This window comes from Corvus brachyrhynchos, unplaced genomic scaffold, assembly GCF_000691975.1.
Source record: "Corvus brachyrhynchos isolate BGI_N302 unplaced genomic scaffold, ASM69197v1 scaffold32, whole genome shotgun sequence".
Lineage (NCBI taxonomy): Eukaryota > Metazoa > Chordata > Aves > Passeriformes > Corvidae > Corvus > Corvus brachyrhynchos.
The window spans coordinates 674550-683637 of NW_008237919.1; the positions used below are offsets into that span (position 1 = coordinate 674550).

Genomic DNA, 9088 nt, shown 5'->3' on the forward strand with positions numbered 1-9088 from the left:
GCCGGAGTGGAAGATCATGTTGGGAATGGAAAAGGGGGCATCCCGGAGTGGAAGGGCATGTTGGGAATGGGAAAGGGGGGATCCCGGAGCGGAGGGGCGTGGTGGGAATGGAAAAGGGGGCATCCCGGAGTGGAACGGCATGTTGGGAATGGGAAAGGGGCATCCCGGAGTGGAGGGGCATGTGGGGAAGGGAAAAGGGGGGATCCTGGAACGGTTTTAGCAGCAACTGGAGGTGTGGGCAGCCAGAAGTAAAAATCACAAAATCAGTTATGTTGGAAGAGACCTCTGAGATCATTGAGTCCAACCATAGAAAAGGAGGGATCCCGGAGTGGAAGATCATGTTGGGAATGGAAAAGGGGGCATCCCGGAGTGGAAGGGCATGTTGGGAATGGGAAAGGGGGGATCCCGGAGCGGAGGGGCGTGGTGGATCACAAAATCAGTTATGTTGGAAGAGACCTCTGAGATCATTGAGTCCAACCTATGACGAACACCACCTTTTCAACTAGACCATGGCACTCAGTGCCACGTCCAGTTTCTTCTTAAACAGCTCCAGGGATGGTGACTCTCCCACCTCCCTGGGCAGCCCATTTCCATATGTAATCCCCCTCTCAGTGAAGAAATTCCTCCTAACATCCAAAATATACCTCCCCTGCCACAGCTTAGGGCTATGTCCTCTTGTCCTGTCTCTGTTTGCCTAGGAGAAGAGACCGACCCTCACCTGGCTACAGCCTCCTTTCGGACAGGAGGAGAATGTCCAGGTTTCAGCCCCCGCCGTGGCAGGTGCTCAGTGCAGGTCAGTGGATGCCGGTGATGGGGCCGAGGCACCGGGGGCAGGTGCTGGGGGAGGTTGTGGGAAGCTCAGTCTAGTACCAGCGACAGAGAAATGTGTGAAACTATTTGTACTGTAGAAGATGGGACATGGAATGGGGTCAGTGGGAGAAAAATAAATAGATTGGAAGTTTTTTACTGCCAGACTGAGAAATTGTGAAGAATGTCATCCAGAGGTGTGACACTGGAGTTACACAGGGGGATTTGGGATGATGACTTTCAAGGATTGCCTCTAGGCAGTGATAACTCTTTGGTAACATTTGAAAATACATTTTCTTAATGTCCAATACAGTGTACTTCACCTCAGTCATGATGAACAAGGAAAAGCTGGTCATTGACAGGAAGATCACAGGTGTTGAGGTACACCTAAGTCAGTCACGGTTAGTGGTGTGAATGTAGCCAGCTTCAAGCCAAAAGATCTTGTTGTGCTATGGAGTTCATCCACATCTGTCTTTCTTGCATGAGTATTTCTATACAAATACTGCCAATGTGCAGTAGAGCAAAATATGCCAATATCTGTAGAATTTTTCTGGGCTGTCACTCTAGATGCTGTAAGAGGACTGTCACATGAAAATGAAGGAAAGTGAAATTGGACAAAAAGTTGTTTAAGCCAAATGTGGATATTATAATGGCACAAAAAAAGTCAGTATATGATGAAAACATGTAAATGAAAATAATTAAATTAATGTGTAGATTGGACAACATGGCTGGTTCAGGACTGTCGAAAAGAGATTTAAAATGTCTGAAGCCATGGAGGATAAAGATAATGGACAGTAGGGTATTTATGTCAGAAACAAAGGACAACCAAAGCTAATGTTTGATAAGACCATTGCTAGATTTAGGGTGAAGTATAGAACAGAAAATGTGCATCTAAGGGATATTTGGGTTTTGAACATTTTACATATATTATTTGGACTCAATAATAAAAGGTAAGGGTCTGTAGCAGGGAACAGCATTGTGCAACGCTCAGTCATGCAACAGGACTTTATAACTTCCACCCAGGAGTCTTAAGAGTAACAACCTGAGGTCTGTGAAATGCTCCTGTTAATTTTTAACACACCTTGGGATTTGCCAGCTGGGGGATATTGCCATGGGTGTTGCTTTATTTAATATGTATCAGGGAGATAGTTCAAAAAGGTAGATCTCCGATAAATGTGAACAGTTTTCTCATAAGTCAACATATCTATCTGTTGGATGTACCATGTTTGCACCAGATTTTTCTTGGAAGTTTGCTGAAACTAATATGATGAAGTGAATGATTCAGAGGACAGTGTAGTCATCCTAGAAATTGATGTGAATCTTCTTAATAGTACCCTCACAGGTACTTTACTGTGACCTTAGGACTTAATGGGAAATGAATAATCATGCAGAAATAAGTATTTGTCTTGCTTTGTGACTCAGTATTTTGGACTGTTTGTGTGTCTTCTCAGGAAGAATATGTAAATTTCAGAGGAATTTTAAAGGAGGACTAAAAATAATCCTGGAGATGCAGAAAAAATTTCAGGATGTGAGGCTTAAGGATGTCAAGATTGAGAAGGGATTTCAGGTATAGCAGTGATACACGAGTTAGTTTGGAATTTATATGCATCTTCTATGAAGTCACATATATCTACTTGCTGTTTTAAATTGAATACAGCCAATTTCTAACCCGTAAATCTCGTATTTAAAATTCATGGGTATTTGTGTGTCAGTGTCTCTACACATTGATCAAATGCTAATTTGCACTATAATCACATACAGAACAGCAAAATATCCTGTTGCTTACTAGCTAGCTCATGTCTTAGCAGAAGTCCAGTCACACTACATGAAGCTCACCATGGGCTAGCAAATCTGTCTGATGAGCAGCACATGGTTTACAGATGTAGTGAGAGAAAAATTACGAATTTAATTACGAAAAGAACCCAACCCCCCTCAAACAACAACTGTTGAGTTTTACTTCATCTGATCAGACATAGGTAGAGCTACCAATCAAGTACCTTGCTATTTTGCTGTACTGCTTCTGTCATTTTTTCTGTATTGACTCTGTAGAGCCAAACCCCTGGCCCCTGAGTAGCATTGGGAGAGAGAGCACAGCACTCTTTACTGCAAGGTGTCCCTCCAGGGCTACCAATATGGCTTAAGAGAAGTGTAGTTTCTCTGCTGAAGCTGTCCTGAAGACTGGCAAGGAGGTGATAGGGCATAGTGGTTAGCACAGCACACCTCTGTCCTTCTGCACTGGCCCTGACGATTGAGATAAAAAATGCAGAAAAAAAAAGTTACATTTTCATTCTTCTTATTCAAGGCAGGCGATTGACATTTTATCTATTGCATCTGCTCAAAGGACGAACTCATGAGGTGTATTGGGGCCTACTTGTTTAACCTGGAGGATGTAGTACATTCAGAGCCTACAGGTAGACTCTGGCCAAGCTCTGAGCCTGGCTCAGATGGTGTTCCTGGCAGTAGGAGAGGAGGAGTGCTCAGAAAGGCTTGGCAGGCTGCTCCTTTCCATGGTAAGCACCTTCTTGTATCCTGATACCTGTTGGAATAAATCCTCACATTCCTGTGAGTTGGTAGGAGATGTACTCCGGTTCCTGAGATTCCCAAGTATGTATCAGATCTTAGGGCCTTGGGTGTTGTCTGCAAAATTGTGTTGGTATGTTTGGGGACTTAGTATTTGCAAACCTCTCCATTTGCTCTTTGTGCCTTAGAGATCCTTAGCAGTGAAAGCAAATAGGCTTGTTCTAGAAAAGTTGAATGATAAATCCTTACAATAGTGTTGGAAAGAAAGCTGTGACAGGAAGAAAAGTAATAATCAAATATAACTGTAGAGCAAGCCTGAGACTGAGCTTCCTTCTTCGATAGCACTTAGGATATTTTAGGCCCTAACGGATATTCAAGGCAATGACTCAGTAGCCCTTCGTCTGCTGTGGAGGTGCCTCTTAGAATCATGGAACAGCCCAACGTGGAAGGGACCTTGGAAGATCAACTGGTCCAACCTTTTGTGGGAAAGGGAGCGTAAGTGAGATTTGTCTAGTGCCCTTTCCAACTGGAATTTCCAATTGCCCCATCTTGGAGGTTGTTCAATTAATGCTTGTTCTCACATGTCTTTCCTATAGCAAGATTTTTGTTGATACCTTAGAATTTACTGTCATTTGTTTTTTTGCTCATCAATTCATGGTCCTGCTTACTGTGGCATTTTAAAAATTGTTTAACTATTCTTTATGATTTACTATTGTGGTGGTCAGCAGCTGGCCTGAAGGCCTCACAATAATAATTAATCCCATTTTATAACTCCCTGTTTTATAACTGAAATAATGAAGACATAACTGAAATTACATAAGTACCCTGACCAGTGGGTTATGTAATCCGACCAGTGTGGATGGTTGGAGAGCAGGCCCAGGCCATTGGGGATGCAGGCAACCATTGGCTGGTTGGCCGGGTGGCAACTGGCTCAGCCCGTAGGGATCGACCATGCGGAGCTTCAGATCTATAGAAGGGGAAGAAGAATCAATAAAAGTGGCTGTTGTGCATGAGCCCAGTGAGTCTTGTCACTTGTCTGTCTCCTGCGACAGTTTACAGCCATAATACTTTTATAAATTTTGGTAACTTTGCACTGTATTTTATGTTTTTCATGGTGACTGTGGATGTCATGACAAACTGGATAGTTAGAGTCTATTGCTTTTGTCAGTTAGAGGGGTCTTTATTAACACATTTACCTTAGAAGCTCTTTTTAAGTTCCTCACAGGATTGCATTCAGATCTTATCCATGGTTGCTTTGTGACTTCCTATTCTGTTTCTATTCTTGGGAATTTTCTCTGCTTCTTTGTCCACCTCATCCCCTGCATGAATAATCAGCTATATAGCTTGCTTTACATAATTCAAATTCAAAGTCTAGTATTTGCCTTTCTTTTGACATACACCCATGTTTTAGGAAGTAGATACCAATGTTGTTAGATTTATCTTGAAATGCAGGCCAGTAGTTTAGTTTAGTGGTTACAAGAAGATTTAGTTCTCCCATAAACTGAGGTGTTTGAAGCAGAGAGGAGTTATTTATTTGTGATACAAAATTTTTATCCAAGGATTGGAACATGCAAAAGGAGGGTGAAAAAGAGCAAGTGTTGCACATTTTAGAAAAGGGCAACCAGAGGAAGGAGATACACCTGGGTCTTGTTGGCTGCTGCTCCAGTTCCAACAGAGACAAGGAGATGTGAGGGCAATGGTCAATAGTGCAGCAACATCTGCAAAGAGCTGAAGACAACAAGAAGATAAGGATGAAGTGCCGCATACTGAACCATCTACTTTTGATTCTAGTCAGTCTCAAACTAGCTTTCTAAATGAGCAATACTTATAAATTATGCACAGATTTTCAGAGGTGCTAAAAATTTCATGTTCTACTTATTCTGTAGGCTGTATTCTTCAGACACAGGGGATCTGTTTGTAGGTTTCTCCTAATGTGTTAGTTATCTTTGCTATCTTACTATGTTAGCTTTTTAAAAGCTACAGTGTTAGCTATTAAAATGTTGTCTATAGCAGCCAACTTCCTTTCTTTACGTGTCCTTTGACTCCTTGAACGTATTTTTTGATGAAGTTATCAGACTTGCAAAAGTGCTTAATCCAAAATTTCGTGAAGAAAGAATACTGATTGCCTGCTGAAATGTAAAAAGAAGTACTGTCAAGCAAAGAAGATTTGTGGCTTCTTATGAAACATCTTTCATTACAGAAAATCTTCTCTCAGTTCTGATACAATGTGATGAACAATTGAATAATGAAACTGCATTCCAAAAGCGTTCTTGAAGTTAGCAGTGAATGATGGATTGCCTGAACTGAGCAATATTAGGGGTTTAAATAGCAATACCAGAGTTTGAAGGGAAAATAGGACAACTAGAGAAGTTTTCTGTAACATTGTTTACAGTGTCTATGGAGAAGTTGCTAACTTAAACAATCTGTACTAAAGTGCTAAACAATTTATTAATAAATTATATCATAGACGTGTGCTGTGATAGTGCTTTGGAAAGAAGAGTATTGGCATGTCTCTTTTACAGCCTGTTTTTAAAAGAAATAAATTTGTTATAGACAGGTACAGTAGAGGCTTTCAAGGGGAACATTTATACATTACAAAGAGTTCAAAGAATAATCAGAGACTGAAAAATTCAAGCAATCCAATCTCTGATTAGTTTTATTAGCAAAAAAACATCTTAAATGTTTGTAGGTACTTTCTGGGATATCAGAAAGTTGTTAATAGGATGTTTTGGTGTATTAGAATACAAGATTCATGGATAGTAGTTAAAAAAGGACAAATTCAGGCTAAAAATAAACAAGATTAATTGTCAGAGCAATTAACTACTGGAATGATTTCACCAAGGCAACACTGATACTAGCAATTTTAGAGTAAAGACTGACCATTTTTCTAGACAATACATTCTCCGATTCAGTGAGGACTTAAGGAGTCTTGTGGCCTGTGTTGCAGGAGAAGGTAGCAAGGACTATCCTGAAGCAATCCTTCCTGACACTGTATGGCATGATTCTCTGAGCCCTTTTCCTTTTCAGCATCTAATGGAGAGAAACTGAAGTAAGAATGGAAGCAGCTCCATGGAAGAGATGAAGAAGAGAGAGGAGAGTTTGAGTGTAATGAACTGAATCCATAAAGAATGGAATACAAAAAGGACTGAAAAAATGTACCAGGGAAATTACTGAGGATAGAGTGGGTATTAATGAAATGGGGAATATCATGGTCAAATGAATCATCTGTGGAAAGGTTTAGTTGAGTATTTAAAACTGGATTATTGGGGAGTATTTTTGATACTTAACTGGTAAACACCTGAGTCTCAGCTCATGAGCCTCAGTTTCCATCAACAGGGAGAAATAAGCACTCCAAAGGTGAGATTCGTCTGACCTAGTTAAGACACCTGTCTTAGGACAAGATTATTGTCTGTATGAGTTCAGATGCAGCTGTCTAAATATTAGGCCCCGGTATTATGACAGCCGAATTCCCTTTTACTGTTAGGAGATCAAAAGGAAAGAAGGTGATGGACCAGTGAAGAGGCGCAAGAGCTAAGGGGCAGCTGAAGTTAAAAAGCTAAGGGAAAGGAGAGGACTGCACTTACAGTTCATCACTGCTCTGTAGTCCCTAGGGAATCTGTACTCAGAGAGGTAAATCACAGATTTATGCATAAAGGACTTTGTACCAGGAGGGCTGTATTTCTGTACTGCCTTTATTGCAGCTCCTACTCAGACATCAGGAATGCTGTATCAGTAGCTATTAATAGTATGGAGATAGAGCAGGATTAGGATTAGCAAAGGAAGGGGACAGGCTGGGGATTAGTAAATAGGCCAGAATCAAAGTGTAAGGGTTCTGTACCCCATAAAGGCTTCAGAGGGCCCTTAAGATAACAGTGTGCCGTACCGCAAGTCCAGAACTTCTCCAGCCTGAACCAGTCTTGCTCTCTTTTGGTGTATGTATTTTTTTGCCTTTGCTCTGTACCAGGATAGATTGAGAAAGCAGCAATGGTGCCAGGAGAAAGCAAAACTGAGGAAAGCAAAGGAGCTGGAGCACTGCTTGCCCCAACTATCAAATTGTTGTAGGAATAGAACAGTAGCTCACAGGATTTGAGCAACCATGTGATTTTAGAAGGCTCCATGAGAAAACACAAAAATTCCTTTCCTTCCCTCTCACTGAGCCTGGTTCTTGCTTATACTTTTAGTTATTCCTTTCTCAAAAAAAAAAAAAAAAAAAAAGAAAAAGGAAGTGTAGTCTTCTAGCTAGATTTATTTACTTTCGTTCTAAAGGAGACATTGGCAATTTTATTTTTCAACAGGAAATGGTAAATGTGCTGATTTGTTTAATGAGGTTGAGATTCCCTGTAGGAGTCCAAATTCCTTTTTTGTTTTACTCTCTGTAGAACTGAATGTCTTATGTAGATAAAATCTCAATAAAGATAAACCATTCAAGCAGATGTGAGTAAAGAGCTGAGAATTTCTGGGCTACTGTAGACAAAGATGCCTCACGGAGTCAGTGGTACTTCATGCTGCTTAACAGTGGTGTGGGGCCTTAATTTTTGATCTTGTGCACATACTGGAAGAAACAGTAGGAAGAGAAGTTTGGATTTTGAAGTAAAACAAAGTAATTTTATTTTTGAATATTGGGCCTCTGAATGATACGCAGCATAAGCACTTGAGCACACTTTCTTCTGACCTCAATAAAAGTCCTGAATACTAAATATTTGTGAAAATTAGGACAGTGTCTAAATGTTCATGTAAGAACATTTCTTCTGTTATCTACTTTTGAAACAGTCGCCATGTTGTGTATTGATAAAATCACATTGATCTATTAAAAGAAATTTCTCTTGTTTGTGGGATTTTTGGTGGTTTTTTTTTGGTTGGCTTTTTGTTGTTGTTGTTTTGTTTTTATTTATTTTTGTTGTTGTTCTGCAGTGTTCTGTTTAATCAAAGACTGGTTAAGACAGTTGAGGAATTTGTAGCAGTCAGAACTCACCTGTGGCCTTAGAGCCCAAGATTTGCTTCCTTGGAAGATCTGTCATTTCTTAACACTGCACTGGAACACAGTGAAACACCATCAGATGTGAAAGATCCTGGAGAATTTATCTTGCCATTCTACTTTAGAAAAAGTAGTCTTATATATGACTGTAGTAATTGCATTGTTCTCAAGTTTCTGTTGCTATAGAAATTTGAGACTGCCAGAGAGCCAAGATTTCACCCACATGGATTCTGAAGCTAATGATGACTGTGGATCAGGTCAGGTAAATTAAATGACCAGGAATCAAGGAAGGTTACAGATAAATGGGCAGTGTGTCTGTGTGAGGGAATGCTAAGTTTTATATGACTGTACACTTATCCCAAGATAGCTCTCAACTTGTTTGACTTAACCCCTCCTCCTCCTCCCCCCATTTTCTTATTCTGAGGCTTCAATTTTACACTTAATTTGGTTTATAATGGTACAGAGGTGTGTTGCAAAGAGCAAGATTAATATCAGAAGCATAACAAAGTTAGTGCAGGAATTATCCATTGTATTAATCAACAAATGCTTGTTTTGAACTCAGCTGTGACCAGCTTCATAGGCTTCATATTGACAAACCCTTATTCAATGGTTTAAAAGGAAGAATTCCCACCCCCTCCCCAAAGTATTTCCACTCTTGATTATCTCTGTGGGAATGAGGTTTTGTTTAGATTAACAGTTCTGTCTATTCCCAAGAAGTTTGTGAAAAGGGAAAATACTTTTTGTTGTTGCAGTAAATTGGGTTATAAGGATAGTTCTCCCTCAGCT

General features: G+C 40.3%; 1 long non-coding RNA gene across 1 annotated transcript; it reads left to right on the forward strand.

Annotated features, from left to right (window-relative positions):
- Positions 1–663: 663 nt before the first annotated feature.
- LOC108446456 lies at positions 664–8162 on the forward strand. Its single transcript, XR_001861634.1, has 2 exons — positions 664–793; positions 6355–8162. It is a non-coding gene; the product is annotated as an uncharacterized LOC108446456 (long non-coding RNA).
- The last annotated feature ends 926 nt before the right edge of the window (positions 8163–9088 follow it).